Below are 16,624 nucleotides of genomic sequence, written 5' to 3'. Positions count from 1 at the left end.
TTTTTCCCTGGCAGTCCACCCACTGTTTTTAGTTGTCTGAGTGCTGTCTTTGACATTCTATCTGTTCTGCAGATGTGAAGATTTGAAATTACTTCATTTTTAGCGTGTGTTGGGCTGCAGACTTTTTTTGTTTCCCTTTTGGAAATTCTTCATCCACAAAGAATTCCAGAATCAGACATTATTCATCTTATGTCTGGAACACTAAAATCTCATGAGCTTCCATATGTCTTACCTCTTTCCACCTTTAGAATATTGAAAATGCTGCCACAACTGAAGTCAGTTTTATCATTTCCTTGCTGCTTGCTTCCTTTCTGCACCTTATTTATCGTACAGCCTTAATGTGCCTTTGTAAAGAATTGAACAAGTAAATTTGGTATATCCACAGAATGTATCTAAGATGTATGGTATATATTTTTATTTTCATGAAAAGAGGTCTCCCTATATTAAGTGGAAAAAGCAGATAATAAACTATAATTGTCTCACTTTTGTTAAAAAATTAATATTCACAAAAATCCCATGTCTATTTCTGTGAATGTTTATGTGTGTGTTGAAAGTCAAAAAAGGCAAAAATGTTCATATTGATATTATCTCTGGGTGTGATCTTTATTTTCCTCTTTGTATTTCTCTCTTTTTTTTTTCCCAGCAGTCATGTCTTATTTCTACAGTCATTACTTTTATAAAGATTAAAATTGTTTTTTTAAAAAATAAGCAATAACAACTTTGATCTGTCAAATCCAAGCTACGTTGAAGGCGATTCCAGGCTCATCCTCTGCTTACTCCATCCATGCCATCTGTTGGGATTTTTCCCTGTTCTCTTATTGTCCCATTCAAGCAAGTTTTCCCCTGACCCAGGCTTGTATTTATTTTACTCCAGGTTCCTGGTCCTCTCCTAGAATTGCTCACTTGGCTCTGGAGAGATTCTCTGTTCTCTTGTACCCAAATAAACTTGTCAGAAAAGGAAAGGAGGATGCAAAAATTATGTTCTAAAAGGAACTGTCACTAGAATGTGATCAAGGCCCAGAAGTGCCCCAATATACACCTGTTGAATGAATTGATCTATTCTTTTTTGTCTCATTTATTTTATAAGTTCCTATAATCAGGAGCTTTGCTTGTTTTCTATAATGCCCTAAACATTTTGGGTACTTAATATACATTAATGAATAGTCCTTTTTTTTTAAAGACCCATAATTTACCTAATAAAAGTGAATGTAGGATCTGTTGTCAACTTTGACCAGAATTTGTGCTTGCACAGGGTTACAGAAAAGGACAGGATTTAAAGATAACTTACATTCAGCTCGTACTCATAGATTTGTGATCGTGGGTAGTCACATAAGCCTCTGAGCTTCCTTCATTTATAGCCTCACTGATTCTCTTCTGGACTCTCTCTGCACTGTCCTCTGCAGTGCTACACAGTGTATATCTGACCTGGTCCCCACCACCCCCGACTGAAATCTCTCAGGGACTCCCTGATGCTACATTGCCTCCCACCCAACCCCCACCATTTAGCGGTAGCACCTAGAAGCCTCTCTTCAAACTTGCCACTGGAATAGCACCAAACTCCCAGTAGCTCCTCACACCTCCCAGGCCTCCTGGGGCCACCTCCTGCCTTGCTCCGTTTGTCCACAAGGCATCTTTCTGCAGCCACTGCTTCTGCTTAACTCCAGGCTGGGCTTCGCAGCCCTCCTCTCTGGGGTGCCTTCCTTGATGTAAAAGATATTCTGTTTCTCTGCCCACTCACACTGCAAGCTGTTTGAGGCAAAATTATAGGATCTGTAGTTCCCTTGTCTTGAAGAGTACCTGGCAGCATTCAAATGTTTATTAAACTGTATTGTATATATGTTCTTCTAAACCATCCAAATGATTTTTATTTACAGAATGTGATTTCATTTTTATATAATCTCCTCCAAAATAAGAAAAAGGCTTAGAAAAGGAAAATATATGAATTAAAGTAACTTAAAATACTACCAGCAGTCAGAGATGACTATTTTTTGGAATATATTATAGAGAATTTTTTTAAATTATAAAATGGTCAAAGTTTAACCTCCTGATTTTCCTTTGGAGCCAGTACTCCAAGAAATCAGTAGCTTTGCAAATTACATGCATTAAAAATTAATAGCCAGTTCATTGTGCTTCCCACATCAAAGAATACAAAATAGTTTTCTGGTAAATATATAGCTTTTTTGTAATTCAAAACAAGAAAGAATTTTTTGCTTTTCTCGTGTTCCCTAGACCCCAGAGCCATCTTTTGTCCTATTTTTCCAGAAGAGAAGGCGAATCCCAGTGAGGGAAGCGACTTGACCATCTTACTGAGCTGGTCAGTACAGAAGCAGAAGCTGGGAGGAGGAGCCCCTGACTGCCCACCTGGTGCTTTTCCCCTCAGGCACATTTCCTCTTTCTCCACTGGAGTAAAGATAAAAGTAAGTTTTTAAGCACTTCTAATTCCTGTATGCTCAAATTAGACCTGCTGCTGAGATGTTCTTATTTTACTTTTAGTCTCATTAAGACATTAGCCCTAAACCTAGAGCATTAATTGTTCTTTCATGTTCATATGTATAATTTCTTTGAGCACAAGAAAAATATTGCCTTCTAAGAGATTTCTTAATTTGTTTTCTCAACTATTTTTGAAGAGAACACAACAAATAAAAGATTCCAGGTCTCCTTTTTTATCCTGCAAATACATATAGTATATGTTTTTGTATTCCTCTAAATTGTACTCTCGGGATCAGTTTCCATACTGAGTCATCCACCACCGAGCACCCGTGTTTTCCAGGCAAACTGTTTTATTATTTCTAAATGACTCATTCCTTCTGAATCATCACACCTTATGTATTCTGTTAAATAAAAAGTTTTAGGCACTTTTCTACAATTTTTCTTCTTCCAGACTTCAAAATGTCCCATTTAAATGACATGGCTATTCAACCAGTTTTCCCTTGTATCTACGATTTATGTGGCTCATTTTCTTCTTGAACCCTTTCATAATTTGAGATAAGCAGAGGAAGTTCTTTACATCATACCCTCTGTTCCAGATGTTTCCTGAAATAGAACACATAAATAGCAGCATAAAAATATGTGTAACATCATTCTCTGTTTTCCATCATTATATTTATGCTGTTTAAGGTTTTATTAACTTCCCAAATTTTTACATGAATTTAGGGAGAAACACCTGTAAAAGAAAAGTATAGCTTTAATGTTTGTTGGTACACAAAATCTTTGGAATTCAGCATGTTGGAAGAATGTAGCACTTTCCTCCCTTGACTTCCATGTCATATTTGGCTGGTTCTCTTCCTCCCCTTTGGAAATTCATTCTCTGTCTTCTTCCTTGAATCATTCTCCTCACCCTATACATACCAGCCTTCCTCAAAGTTTTTTTTGTTTTCTTTTTTTTGTCTCATTATTCTCACATTCTTTTTTTTTAAATTTTATTGGAGTATAGTCGATTTACAACGTTGTATTAGTTTCAGGTGTACAGCAAAGTGAATCAGTAATACATATACATATATCCCCTCTTTTTTTTTTTTTTAGATTTTTCTCCCATATAGGCCATTACAGAGTGTTGAGTAGAATGCCTTGTCCTATACAGCAGGTTCTTATTAGTTATCTGTTTTATATATAGTAGTGTGCATATGTCAGTCCCAATCTCCCAGTTTATCCCTCCCAACCCCCATCCCCTGGTAACTATAAGTTTGCTTTCTACATCTATGACTCTACTTCTATTTTGTAAATTAAGTTCACTTGTACCTTTTCTTTTTTTAGATTCTACATATAAACGATATCATATAATATTTGTCTTTCTGTGTCTGACTTACTTCACTCAGTATGACAATCTCTAGGTCCATCCATGTTCTGCAAATGGCATTATTTTGTTCTTTTTTATGGCTGAGTAATATTCCATGTATATATGTACCACATCTTCTTTACCTGTTCTTCTGTTGATGGACATTTAGGTTGCTTCCATGCCCTGGCTATTGAAAATAGTGCTGCAGTGAACACTGTGGTGCATGTATCTTTTTGAATTACAGTTTTCGCAAGGTATATGCCCAGCAGTGGGATTCTGGGTCATATGGTAGTTTTACTTTTAGCTTTTTTTTTTATGTCTATTCTTATACTAATACCACATTGTATTGAGTACTTCTCATGGATTCTGTTTGCTAGTATTTTGTTGAGGATTTTTGCATCTATGTTCCTCAGTGATACTGGCCTGTAGTTTTCTTTCGTTGTGACATCCTTGTCTGGTTTTGGTATCAGGGTGATGGTGGCCTTGTAGAATGAGTTCGGGAGTGTTCCTCCCTCTGCTATATTTTGGAAGAGTTTGACAAGGATAGGTGTTAGCTCTTCTCTAAATGTTTGATAGAATTCACCTGTGAAGCCATCTGGTCCTGGGCTTTTGTTTGTTGGAAGGTTTTTAATCACAGTTTCAATTTCAGTGCTTGTGATTGGTCTGTTCCTATTTTATACTTCTTCCTGGTTCAGTCTAGGCAGGTTGTGCATTTCTAAGAATTTGTCCATTTCTTCCAGGTTGTCCGTTTTATTGGCATAGAGTTGCTTGTAGTAATGTCTCATGATCCTTTGTATTTCTGCAGTGTCAGTTGTTACTTCTCCTTTTTCATTTCTAATTCTATTGATTTGAGTCTTCTCTCTTTTTTTCTTCGTGAGTCTGGCTAATGGTTTATCAGTTTTTATCTTCTCAAATAACCAGCTTTTAGTTTTATTGATCTTTGCTATCATTTCCTTCATTTCTTTTTCATTTATTTCTCATCTGATCTTTATGATTTCTTTCCTTCTGCTAACTATGGGGTTTTTTTGTTCTTCTTTCTCTAATTGCTTTAGGTGCAATGTTAGGTTGTTTATTCGAGATGTTTCCTGTTTCTTAAGGTAGGATTGTATTGCTATAAACTTCCCTCTTAGAACTGCTTTTGCTGCGTCCCATAGGTTTTGGGTCGTTGTGTCTCCATTGTCATTTGTTTCTAGGTATTTTTTGATTTCCTCTTTGATTTCTTCAGCGATCACTTCGTTATTAAGTAGTGTATTGCTTAGCCTGCATGTGTTTGTGTTTTTTACAGATCTTTTCCTGTAATTGATATCTAGTCTCATAGCATTGTGGTCGGAAAACATACTTCATACAATTTCAGTTTTCTTAAGTTTACCAAGGCTAGATTTGCGATGCAAGGTATGACCTATCCTGGAGAATGTTCCATGAGCGCTTGAGAAAAATGTGTATTGTTGTTTTTGGATGGAATGTCCTATAAATATCAATTAAGTCCATCTTGTTTAATGGGTCATTTAAAGCTTGTGTTTCCTTATTTATTTTCATTTTGGATGATCTGTCCATTGGTGAAAGTGGGGTGTTAAAGTCCCCTACTATGATTGTATTACTGTCGATTTCCCCTTTTATGGCTGTTAGTATTTGCCTTATGTATTGAGGTGCTCCTGTGTTGGGTGCATAAATATTTACAATTGTTATATCTTCTTTTTGGATCGATCCCTTTATCATTATGTACTGTCCTTATTTGTCTGTTGTAATAGTCTTTATTTTAAAGTCTGTTTTGTCTGATATGAGAATTGCTACTCCAGCTTTCTTCTGATTTTCATTTGCATGGAATATCTTTTTCCATCCCCTCACTTTCAGTCTGTATGTGTCCCTAGGTCTGAAGTGGGTCTCTTGTAGGCAGCATATATACGGGTCTTGCTTTTTTATCCATTCAGCCAGTCTGTGTCTTTTGGTGGGAGCATTTAATCCATTTATATTTAAGGTAATTATCAACATGTATGTTCCTGTTCCCATTTTCTTAATTGTTTTGGGTTTGGTATTGTAGTTTTCATTTTGCTTATCTTACTGTGTTTGGGGTCTCCTTTTCCAGGCTGCAGGTTCGTATTTCCCGTTGTTTTTGGTGTCTGTCGTCAGTGGCTAAGGTTGGTTCAGTGGGTTGTGTATGTTTCCTGATGGAGGGGACTGTCTGTGGCCTTGTTATGATTTTAGGCAGCCTCTCTGCTAATGGATGGGGCTGTGTTCCTGTCTTGCTAGTTGTTAGGCATAGTGTGTCCAGCACTGTAGCTTGCTGGTCGTTGAGTGAACCTGGGTATTGCTGTTGAGATGGAGATCTCTGGGAGATTTTCACCATTTGTATTACGTGGAGCTGGGAGGTCTCTCGTGGACCAGCGTCCTGAAGTTGGCTTTCCCACCTCAATGGCACTGCCCTGACGCCTGGCTGGAGCACCAAGAGACTGTCCTCCACACGGCTCAGAATAAAAGGGAGAAAAAATAGAAAGAAAGAAAGAGGATCAAATAAAATTAAGTAAGATAAAATAAAGTTATTAAAATAAAAAGTAATTATTAAGAAAAAAAATTTTTAAGTAAAAAAAAAAAACGGACGGACAGTACCCTAGGACAGATGGTGAAAGCAAAGCTATACAGACAAAATCTCACACAGAAGCATACACATGCACACTCACAAAAAGAGGAAAAGGGGAAAAAATAATCTCTCTTGCTCCCAAAGTACACTTCCTCAATTTGGGATGATTCGCTGTCTATTCAGGTATTCCACAGATGCAGGGTACATCAAGTTGATTGTGGAGCTTTAATCCGCTGCTTCTGAGGCAGCTGGGAGAAATTTCCCTTTCTCTTCTTTGTTCGCACAGCTCCTGGGGTTCAGCTTTTGATTTGGCCCCGCTTCTGTGTGTAGGTCACCTGAGGGCTTCTGTTCTTTGCTCAGAAAGGATGGGGTTAAAAGAGCAGCTGATTTGGCAGCTCTGGCTCACTCAGGCTGGGAGGAGGGAGGGGTATGTATGCGTGGCGAGCCTGCGGCGGCAGAGGCCAGCGTGAAGTTGCACCAGCCTGAGACGGGCAGTGTGTTCTCCCGGGGAAGTTGTCCCTGGATCCCGGGACCCTGGCAGTGGCGGGCTGCACAGGTTTCCCGGACGGGAGGTGTGGAGAGTGACCTGTGCTCGCACACAGGCTTCTTGGTGCCTGCAGCAGCAGCCTTAACGTCCCATGCCCGTCTCTGGGGTCCGCGCTGAGAGCCGTGGCTCGCTCCCGTCTCTGTAGCTCCTTTAAGCAGCGCTCTTAATTCCCTCTCCTCGCGCACCAGGAAACAAAGAGGCAAGAAAAAGTCTCTTGTCTCTTTGGCAGTTCCAGACTTTTCCTGGACTCCCTCCCGGCTAGCCATGGCGCACTAACCCCTTCAGACTGTGTTCACGTGGCCAACCCCAGTCCTCTCCCTGGGATCTAAGCTCTGAAGCCCGAGCCTCAGCTCACAGCCCCGCCCCGGCGGGTGAGCAGACAAGCCTCTCGGTCTGGTGAGTGCCGGTCGGCACCGATCCTCTGTGCGGGAATCTCCCCGCTTTGCCCTCCGCGCCCCTGTTGCTGCGCTCTCCTCCGTGGCCCTGAAGCTTCCCTCTCCGCCACCCGCAGTCTCCGCCCGCGAAGGGGCTTCCTAGTGTGTGGAAACCTTTCCTCCTTCCCAGCTCCCTCCCACTGGTGCAGGTCCCGTCCCTATTCTTTTGTCTCTGTTTTTTCTTTTTTCTTTTGCCCTACCCAGGTACGTGGGGAGTTTCTTGCCTTTTGGAAGGTCTGAGGTCTTCTGCCAGCGTTCAGTGGGTGTTCTATTGGAGCAGTTCCACATGTAGATGTATTTCTGATGTATGTGTGGGGAGGAAGGTGATCTCCGCGTCCTACTCTTCCACCATCTTCTTCTAGCTCTTCTGCCCATTTTTTAATTGGGTTATTTGATATTTTTGGTATTGAACTGCATGAGCTGTTTGTGTATTTTGGAGATTAATCCCTTGTCGGTTGCTTCATTTGCAAATATTTTCTCCCATTCTGAGGGTTGTTTTTTTGTTTTGTTTCTGGTTTCCTTTGCTGTGCACAAGCTTTTAAGTTTAATTAGATCCCATTTGTTTATTTTTATTTTTCTTCAGAGTTTTGTCCTTGACTCTTTTCTCACCTATGCAGGTTCAGTCTTGTCCACTCTTATGGCTTTAAAACCTTTATCTGGTGCTTACTCCCAAGTCTTTATTTTCAACTCCTATCTCTACTGAATGGGAATTCAGTATATTCATCTGAATGGGAAATATGTCTCCTGGATGCCCCACGAAAATAACACATGCCTGCAGCTGAGTCTGTCTCCCCTACACCCTTGCCCCCCATGCCTTAGCAAACAATAATCAGCCGCAGCCTCATTTTTACATCTCCCTAGAACCCAGTTTTTAAAATTTGTTATCAAATATTACATATTCTCATATTTAAGGTGTCAATCCTTAAAAGACCTTTTGAAAATATCAGTTTCTCCTCCCAACTAGGCCTGCTCCTCAGAGACAACGACTGCCAATTTTTTCTTAGCTATTTCTTCCATTATTTACCTTCATATTTATAAATGCATATATATTGCAACTTCATCATTAATTAATTTTAGACCTTATGTCTTGCTTTCCTGATATGAATTTCAGTTCTCTCACCCCTATTCCACCACATTAACGAAATAAAAGGTAAAAATTATATGAGCATCTCAACAGATGCAGAATTAATATTTAACAGTATTAAACCACCTTATGAATGGATTAAAGACCTAAATGTAAGACCAGACACTATAAAACTCTTAGAGGAAAACATAGGCAGAACACTCTTTGACTTAAATCACAGCAAGATCTTTTTTGACCCACCTCCTAGAGTAATGGAAAGAAAATCAAAAATAAACACATGGGACCTGATGACACTTAAAAGCTCTTGCACAGCAAAGGAAACCATAAACAAGATGAAAAGACAACCTCAGAATGGGAGAGAATATTTGCAAATGAAGCAACTGACAAAGGATTAATCTCCAAAATACGCAAGCAGCTCATGCAGCTCAATATCAAAAAAACAACCCAACCCAAAAATGGGTGGAAGACCTAAATAGACATTTCTCCAAAGACGACATACAGATTGCCAGCAAACACATGAAAGGATCCTCAGCATCACTAATCATTAGAGAAATGCAAATCAAAACCACAATGAGGTATCACCTCACACTGGTCAGAATGGCCATCATCAAAGAATCTACGAACAGTAAATGCTGGAGAGGCTGTGGAGAAAAGGGAACCCACTTGCACTGTTGGTGGGAATGTAAATTGATACAGCCACTATGGAGAATAGTATGGAGTTTCCTTAAAAAATCAAAAAAAGAACTACCATATGACCCAGCAATCCCACTACTGGGCATATACCCTGAGAAAACCATAATTCAAAAAGATACATGCACCCCAGTGTTCACTGCAGCACTATTTACAATAGCCAGGACATGGAAGGAAGCTAAATGTCCATCAACAGAGGAATGGGTAAAGAAGATGTGGTACATGTATACAATGGAATATTACTCAGCCATAAAAAGGAATGAAATTGGGTCATGTGTAGAGACATGGAGGGACCTAGACTCTGTCATACAGAGTGAAGTAAGTCAGAAAGAGAAAAACAAATACCATATGCTAACGCACGTATATGGAATCTAAAAGAACGGTACTGATGAACCTAATGGCATGTAGGGCAGGAATAAAGACGCAGATGTAGAGAATGATCTTGAGGACATGGTGGGGAGGGGAAGCTGGGATGAAGTGAGGGAGTAGCATTGACATATATACACTACCAAATGTAAAGTAGATAGCTAGTGGGCAGCTGCTGCATAGCACAGGGAGATCAGCTCAATGCTTTGTGACCTAGAGGGGTGGGATAGGGAGGGTGGGAGGGAGGCTCAAGATGGAGGGGATATGGGGATATATGTATTCTTATAGTTGATTCACTTTGTTGTACAACAGAAACTAACACAATGTTGTAAAGCAATTATACTCCTGTAAAGATACATATTAAAAAACAAAGCTTATGAGATTTTTTAAACTTAACAAACTAGAAATAGAAGAGAACTTTCTCAATCTGATAAAGGGTATCTACCAAAAACCCTGCAGCTATCATCATATTTAATGGTGAAAGACTTTTCCCTAAGATCAGGTACAAGGCAAGGATTTTTGAACTCACCACTTCTATTCAATATTGTTCTGAAGATCCTAGCCAGTGCAGTAGTCAGTAAGGCAGTAAATATTGGAAAGGAAAAAGTAATAACTCTGTAGTCTCAGATAATATGATTGTCTATATAGAAAATCCCAAGGAATTTACCCCTCAAATACTATAAGTGAATTTAGCCAGGTGGCAAGTGACAAGATCAATACACATAAGTCAAATGTATTTCTCTATACCAACAACAAACACAGTGGAAAATGAAATTAAACTAACAGTACCATTTGTATTAGCATCAAAAAACATGAAATACTTGGGAGTAAATTTAATGAAAGGCCTACAGACATTGCTTAGAGAAATAAAGGAGCATCTAAATAAATGGAGAGATACACTACGTTCATGGATTGTGATGACTGGAGCATTGATATTGTTAAGGTCTCCATTGTTACCAGATGGAGATTTAGATTCAATGAAATTCCAATCAAAACCCCAGCAGGTTTTCTCTGTGAAAATTGGCACACTGATTCCAGTATCGATATGGAAGTGCAGAGGACCTAGAATAGCTAAAACAAAAAGAAAAAAATGGAAGATTTACATTATTATTTTAAGGCTTACTATAAAGCTATAATAATTATGACAGAATGGCACTGGTGTTTATAAAGACAAAAGAATAGAGAATCCAGAAATAAATCCATATATATAGTAATTTGCTTTTCAGCAAAGTCTCCAACATAATTCAGTGGGGACAGGATAGTCTTTTGAACAAGTGGTGCTGGGTGATGTTCAAACTCAGCTCATACCATACATAAAAATTAATTCAAAATAGATTGTAGACCTAAACATAAAACTTGAGACCCCCAGAAAAACCTTAAGAGAAAGCATCTATGTCCTTAAGATAGGCAGAGATCTTAAGACAGGATACAAATGTATTAACTATAAAAGAGAATTTGATGAATTGGATTAATAAAATTAGAATTAAAACCAAAAGCTACTGCTAAGAAAATGGAAAGGGAAGCCACAGACCAAGAGATATCTACATCTAAAATATGTAAATGAACTTTTAGAGCTCAGTAGTCAAGGACAACCCAAAAGATTTGAATAGAAACTTCACAAAAAATGATACATTTGAATTGCTAATAATAAGCATATAAAAAATACTCAATATCATTAGTCGTCAGGGAAATGCAAATTAAAACCACAGTGGGGTACCACTTCACACTTGCTAAAATGGGTAAAATTAAGGAAACTGACAAGTATCCAAAAGGTTGTAGAGCCACTAGAGCTCTCAGGTGTTGCTGATGAGAGCGTAAAATGGTAGAACCACTTTGGAAAACTATTTTACAGGTTTTTTAAAATTAAACTACACTTCTCATGACTCAGTATTTCCATTGTTAATTACCCAAAAGAAATGAACACGTATTCACAAAAAGACTTTTACTTGAAGGTTCACAGCAGTTTTAATTCATAATAGTCCAAACTAGAAACAACCCAGATGTCCATTAACTGAATAGATAAGACAAATTTGGGTGTATTTAATTATACATCAATAGAATATCTACTAAGCAGGAAAAAGGTATATACAAATGATGCATGCAATAACATGGATGAATCTCAGAACCATTGTTCGAAGTGAGAGAAGCCAGACTAAAAAGTATACATCTCATGTGATCACATTCATGTGAAGATCTAGAACTGGCAAAATGAATGTATCATGATAGGACTCAGATCAGCAGTTGTCAGATATTGCAGCATAGGAGAATTGATTTGGGAAAGGGCACAGGAATAGTTTTAGGGTGATGTAAATGTTCTTTCTTTTTTAGGACAGTGGTTACTACACAATATGAACATTTTTACTGTATGTAAATTATACATCAGTAAAGCTGATGTAAAATAAAAGTGAGGCGCTGAAGAGCTGAGAGGAAGCTCTCTGTTTTAGAGCAGCATTTGTCAATTAGTGGGCTTCATGAAAGGTGATCATGTGGATAGATGGGATTTCCAATCTCCAGAAGAGGATTCTTTAATCCATAGTGGGGGCTGGGAGCTGGAGGTAATAAGCCTGGTTTCTGGTGATCTGGACTTGGGCAGGGGAAAGAGGGCTAGTGGACTTACTCAGAAAGTAGACTTTTACTCAACTTTAAGTCCTTTACCACCCTCTCCTTCATATACAGCCCTGGGGTTGGTGCTTTTCTGGTTCATTTTTTTAACCAGCAAATAAGATTTCTGTCTTAGCAGGATGAAGGAGGGATGATTTTCTGAGTTTGTGGAGTAGTGGTGGGGAGAACTCTATTCCTTTGCAGACTTTCAAACAGTCCCCTGTGTTCAGTCCTCTACCCTAGCCCATTTTCTGTGGTACTTGGTACCTCCTAACCTGGGCCTTTGGGGGTTGTGCAGGGAGAATTGGTTTGTTTGTCATTAGTATCCTTTCCTCCTCTACTCTGCTAAGTCATTGACCATTCTGCTGCTGTTTTCTATCTTCATATACAGTGATTTGGGGTTACAGGTGTCGCTTAGGGTCTTTGAAGACAGAGTTTACATTCCTATTTTTGTTCTTACTGTTTGGAGGAGGACCTTAGAACAGTAAAAATCCATACTGTACATTTTCAACTTCAGCAATACGAAACTCCTGCTAAGTCTCCAAACACACAAGGTTTTTTTCATATCTCTGTACCTTTGTAGAACTCCTTTTTGCTTATAAGGTCCCGTTTAATTTCTTCTTCACCTGCAAAGGCTTTTATCTTTCAAAATCCAGTTCTCCCTCCTAACTTTTCTTGTCGGCTGCTTCTGTACCTTTATTTCACAAGAAATCCACTTCATCAGGAAGTTTACTCTGGAGGAATACCAGGAGCCACTGGAAAGTACTTGTTAGAGTAATCATACACTGATTAAAGTGAAAGTGATAGGAAGGGTTGAATGAACTCTGAAATTGCATATGAACCACTTAGATAGAAATTGGGAAAACAGACCCTGGCCCATTGCAGGGATGGAAGAAGCAGGGAAGATGAAAGCCTTGGGGTAGGTGGGCAGGCAGTGTGCAACAAGACTGGAGGAGGAATAAATGTAAACATGCAATATTTATTTATTTTATTTTATTTTTTTGGCTGCATCAGGTCTTAGTTGCAGCACGTGGGATCTTCGTTGAGGCATGCAGGATCTTTCATTGCGGCATGGGCTTTTCTCTAGTTGGGGCGTGTGGGTTTTCTCTCTCTAGTTGTGGCATGTGGGCTCCGGATCACGTGGGCTCTGTAGTTTGCAGCATGTGGGCTCAGTAGTTGTGGCGCGTGGGCTTAGTTGCCCCATAGCACGTGGGATCTTAGTTCCTGACCAGGGATCAAACCCGCATCCCCTGCGTTGGAAGGCGATTCCTTACCACTGGACCACCAGGGAAGTCCCATAAACATTCACGATATAAACTCTAATTTCCCTTTCTACCCCTGACATACATGTTTAGACCGATATTTCGTCAAATTGAAGATTGTAAAACACTCATTGCATGTGCCATTAAGAAAGAAAAAACTCAAACTGTGATACAATGCTTTCTTATCATTTAGAACTTTTTTACTTATTAGAAGAGTTCTTTTCACAGATATCGTTTAGACAGATATTTTTAATTATACAAAACTCTTGTGCATACATAGTCTTTGGGGCTATGCCATAGTCTTTGGGATTTTTTTTTTGAAATCTCACTTGCCAAGGTTACCAGTGACCTTCACATTGGCAAAGCCAGTGGGTAATTTTTGTTTTTCCTTAACCTCTCAGCAGCATCTAACACTAGTGACCTCCATTTTGAAAGTTTCTCCTTCAGCATCCTTGAAATTGCTTCTTAGGATCCCTCTAAGAATTCTGTTCTTCTCTTTAACCCAGAAATGTCAGTGATCCTCAGCCCAGAGCCCTTCTCACTTTATGCACTCACCCTGAGTGGCCTCTCAGGGCTGCCTCTCCAACCCAGATCTTGCTGCTGACCTGCAGGTTTTTATATTCACACTTCATGCAGTCATCACCACTTGGATGTTCCACAGGTACCTCTTCAAACAACACATTCAGAATAAAACTCTTATCTTTTCTATGGCCACCTCCCATAAGACAAAAACAAAAAGTCTGTGTTGGAAGTGACAACATTAGTCCCCCAATACCCAAGCGAGAAACCCAAGATTCCTCCCTCTTAATCTCTTCTCCTTTTCTGTGAATTCTTTCTCACTATCTAATCAGTGCCCTTCTCTTTGTTAGTTACTGCCACCTTCCTGGTTTAGGGTCTCACCACTTCTTGCATGGATTATTACAGCCTTCTAATTGATTTCCATGCCTCCACTCAGCTACTAGAGTCGTCTTTCTCAAACATAAACCTCATCATGTTACTTCCCAGCCTAAATGTCTTTGTTTCTTTTCGCATAGTTTTCCAAATAAAGTTCAGACTGCTTAGGTTAGCACACGAGACGGTCTGTGGTCCAGTTCCTGCTGCTCTCTGGTTTCCTCCCCTCTTGCATGTCTGTACACTTCCTCCGGTGAAATCAGCTGGAACTATCATAGTTCTGAACTCACTGTGCCATGTTAGGCCTCTGAGCCTTCACGTGTATGTCTCCCTCTGCCTAGAGTATTCTTCCTTTCCTTTTTGTCTAAATAATTCTCATTAATCCCTTAAAACTAGGTATATACATCCCTTATTTGGGGAAGCCTTTCCTTACTCTTAGATCTGATTTAAATACTCTCTTTCAAAATGGACAAAGGGCATGAAGAAAGGCTTTGTGAATGAACAACACAAAATGCCTACTAGGTAAATAAAAAGATGTTCAGGCTCAGATTAAAACAGTGTACTTCATTTATTCACCTATAAAATTTTCAAAGATTTAAAGAGTGGTATCACTCAAGGAGAACGTGGGGAGATGGGCCCACTCCTACACTGACATCGGAAGTATAAATTTGCCATTCTTCTGGAGCACAGAAAATGGATGTATATATTTATCTAAGAACCATTAAAAAGTATATGCATACATATACACCCCTTTTGACTCAGCATTCTCCTCCTTGCAATATATCCTAAGAAAATAACTTTTTTTGGTAAAACATATTTTCACAAGAAAAATTTCAGGATGTTCATTCATAAAAATATTAACAGTGGTTATTTCTGAATGGTAATATGAGTAATTAAAGTGTTTTTCTAACTTTTCTGAGAAGAACATGTATTAATTGTGAGAGCAAAACGGGAAAACAGAAGCCCCAGCCTAGTGCTCCTGATACCCTGTTGTGCTTGCCTCCCCTGTTGCCCTCATTAAACAGTGAGTGTGCTGAGGGCTATCACCATGAATTATTCAGTATCATCCCACCAGCCCCTGGCTCAGAGTAGAAAATGCTGGATGAGTGAGTTACACCAGTAACAGCTAATGAGCATTTCCTGTGTCTTGAGCATTGTTCTAAGCATTCGACATATTAACCTCATTCTCATAAGATGGGTACAATTATTATCTCTGTTTTGCAGGTGAAGTAGGCTGACAAAAGTTAACCAACTTCTGTAAGGCCACACAGCTGTAAGTGGCGGGGTTGGGATTCAAACCCATGCAGACTGGCTTTTACTAGTGACACAAGATAGCATCGTGGTTCTGAGTTAGATTGTATCTCTGATTGAGAATAGTTGGATTAGGTTCCAGGTCTAGGATTCCAGCCAGACAATTGGGCATCAGTTGAATCGTGGTCTAAATAAAAAGGCAGAATTTGACACCCACAGATCTGAACCAAATACCAGGGAAGTAATCTTCATTTCTTTGGCCTTTAAAAAAAAAAAACTCAAATCATTTTAGACTGTAAACTTCTCATTGAAATTGGTATCACCCCCTTGGGATTTAGCTTTGTTATATGTTCCCTCTCTCTGCTATTCATGTCCCTTCAAAACTTAAAGACCTAAATTTTTAATTAGTTCTTTAACTCTTCTTCCCACCACTTCTCTTTCTCAGTAAGATTACTTATGACACGTTCATCAAATTTTATCTTTAAAACCTATCAATCTTCATTTTTACCATATCTTCTCTTTTTTTCTTTTAAAGTCTCAGAATTTCTGAAAGCTGCATTCCTATTATCTGGAACTGTACTGAATAATATGATGGCCACTAGCCATATGTGGCTTTCTAAGTTAAAATTAATCAAAATTAATTTGAATAGGCAAAAGATTTAAACAGCGCTTCTCCAGGGAGATACGGGGCTGGTCAGTAAGCACAGGAAAAGATGTTCAGCATCATTAGCCATGTAGATGTAGGTTAAAGCCCCAATGAGATAACACTACACACTATTAGAAAGGCTAAAACAATCACAAATGTTGAAGAGGATGAAGAGGATGTGGAATCAACCGTATCTCTCATACATTACTGGTGGGAATGTAAAATGGTATAGCCACTCTGGTAAACAGTTTGGCAGTTTCTTATAAAAATACACTTAACGTTCAACCCAACAATCAGACTTGTAAATAACCTGTGGTTAATTACCATAGAGAAATGAAAAACATGTTCACACAAAAACCTGCACACTAATACTCACAGCAGCTTTATTTGTAATAACCCAAACTGCAAACAACATAAATATCCTTTAGTAGGTGAATGGGCAGACAAGCTGTGGTATATCCATACAATAAACTCAGCAATAAAAAGGAATGAACTGTTGATA

The 16,624-nt window shown here is 39.0% G+C and overlaps 1 protein-coding gene across 2 annotated transcripts in view; it reads left to right on the top strand.

Annotated features, from left to right (window-relative positions):
• PPP2R3A (protein phosphatase 2 regulatory subunit B''alpha) overlaps window positions 1-16,624 on the top strand; it is a 211,292-nt gene that overhangs the window by 29,031 nt on the left and 165,637 nt on the right. For both annotated transcript variants that reach the window (XM_024746252.1, XM_024746251.1), the window contains exon 2: window positions 2,263-2,417. The gene's annotated coding sequence lies outside the window, so the exon portion shown is untranslated. The remainder of the gene's footprint in view (window positions 1-2,262; window positions 2,418-16,624) is intronic.

The sequence above is a fragment of the Neophocaena asiaeorientalis genome, unplaced genomic scaffold, assembly GCF_003031525.2.
Source record: "Neophocaena asiaeorientalis asiaeorientalis breed wild unplaced genomic scaffold, Neophocaena_asiaeorientalis_V1.1 scaffold437, whole genome shotgun sequence".
NCBI lineage: Eukaryota > Metazoa > Chordata > Mammalia > Artiodactyla > Phocoenidae > Neophocaena > Neophocaena asiaeorientalis.
This window is presented reverse-complemented; position numbering and strand designations above follow the sequence as displayed.